This window comes from Electrophorus electricus, unplaced genomic scaffold, assembly GCF_041902795.1.
Source record: "Electrophorus electricus isolate QZ-2024a unplaced genomic scaffold, ASM4190279v1 Scaffold34, whole genome shotgun sequence".
Lineage (NCBI taxonomy): Eukaryota > Metazoa > Chordata > Actinopteri > Gymnotiformes > Gymnotidae > Electrophorus > Electrophorus electricus.
In genome coordinates, this window is record NW_027658627.1 from 587757 (window position 1) to 589709 (window position 1953).

At 41.3% G+C, this 1953-nt stretch overlaps 1 non-coding gene across 1 annotated transcript; it reads left to right on the plus strand.

The window, feature by feature from the left end:
* Window positions 1-1611: 1611 nt before the first annotated feature.
* trnae-uuc (transfer RNA glutamic acid (anticodon UUC)) lies at window positions 1612-1683 on the plus strand. Its single transcript has one exon. It is a non-coding gene; the product is annotated as a tRNA-Glu (tRNA).
* Window positions 1684-1953: the final 270 nt, after the last annotated feature.

Consider the following 1953-nt stretch of genomic DNA (forward strand, 5'->3'; position numbering starts at 1 on the left):
ACTCACTCGGATGGGGGAAAGGATTACAGACTACCTGTACTGCTGCCGCAACTCTGCGGCCATTCCAACAACATCCACATACATTCCAGCAACATCCTATTATAGGACACAGTGGGCTTAAGTACACCCATTTAATAGCATGTTGGACCTTCTTTGGCCTCCAGAACTGCAGCAATTCTCTCTGGCATAGTTTCCACTATGTGCTGAAAATACTCTGCAGGAATCTTGGTCCAATCTTCATAGGATATTTTCTCTCAAATTACATGGAGGGACTGACATGTTCTAAACTGCCTGTTATACTCATACAGCCGCTTTGAAATACAAAAAAAAACATATTTATCTTCCACTCCACTCAAGGATGGCCACACTTGGAATTTCCCTTGGCACATTTAAAACATTGTGTGAGCCAGATAGCTTCTGTTTTCAACCTTCCAATGCTCTGAGTATTAGTGTTCCATGCATATGAGATGCTTCAACACGTCCATGCGTGTTGTAAAGAAACACAGTGTAAGCAGTATTAATGAAAGTGCATCTCTACCTCAAACTCACCAGTGTAACAATTACAGTTTGTGAAATCTAATTTTAAATGGCGATCAGCCTTCTTAACAAATCTCCAATAACAAATAAGCAGAACTCACCTTGTTAAGTGTTTGTGTTTGTGTGTGTGTGTGTGTGTGTGTGTGTGTGTGTGTGTGTGTAGTTTTAAGCATGGCAAGGCACTTCAGGGTTGCCAGGTGGAGCCTTCCTGAAGACCCTGATACTGAAACAGCATTAAAAGCTGCAATGGCACTGTAGTTGTATTTATCTGCACTAATACAGCTTTGAACTATTGCACTCTTACATACAGTAAGTTTCTGTGTACCAGTGTACATTTCTGTGTACCTTTAGTAAATAAAGGGATTCTATTCTAATATTACAAGTGCTAGAAGTGCTGAAACTCCAAACAGTGAAGAAACCAGTGGAGCTTAATGACTGGTCAGATGAAGAGAGTGAAGTGAGGAGTTTCCTTCAGTGTCTGCCATGTCCCAGCTGAGGTGAGTGTGAAGCTTTTATTAGTACTATAGGAGTTGTGTTTAACTTTGAAACTGATGGCGTCACAGCCATTTGTGGCCGAGAGTCTAGAAGAGCATAATTGGCTGTACTCTTAGGGAGAGAGGGAGTGGCATACGCTCTCTCCCCTGTCAATTACAGAGACACCGTGCAATCAAGGGCGTCTATAAGTTCACGCGTCAGAAGGGGGAGGAAAAGACTATTTTCTGAGTACTTAGAATAACATTCCGTATTTGTTGGAGAACATTTTCTAGAGTGTTTTCATGTAGAGAGAGAAATGAGTGGCTAAAATGTCAGAAACATTAAGGAGACAAATGGGGAATATATAACAGCTCTTTCCATGTTAGTGACACCAGCGTTCCCTCTTTTCCCAGATGGTAAAAAAGAGCCCTGACTCTTGCAAACTTCATTTTTTTGTAGAACAAAGAGAAAGATGAATAACTCGCTTTATGGCCTTTTTCCACTCATGCATACCAAGTCCAGTATGCATCCAAACACTGTCAGAATAGTAGGAGTGCAGACTTTGAAAAATGGTCTTCTCATGTAAACTCAGCAGCTTTGTCCCTGGTTGTCTAGTGGTTAGGATTCGGCGCTTTCACCGCCGCGGCCCGGGTTCGATTCCCGGTCAGGGAAAAACCTCTTTTTATGCTCATATAAAACGACAGATTCTGCATTAAAACATAAAGTTTGTGTGAGTTGGAGTTGAGCCGACAGCCTAAGGATGACTTTTTTTTTAAGTTTTAACTTCTACTCTACCAACTGAGTTATTGAAAGCGACATGCAAGTAATCCCACATGTCCAAACACCAGTATGTTGGCAAGAAACACAGCCAGTTTTGGATGTTTCAATTGTTAAGTTCATTTGACACAAAGAAGAAAGATCGCATTGTATAAGTTGTTCAGC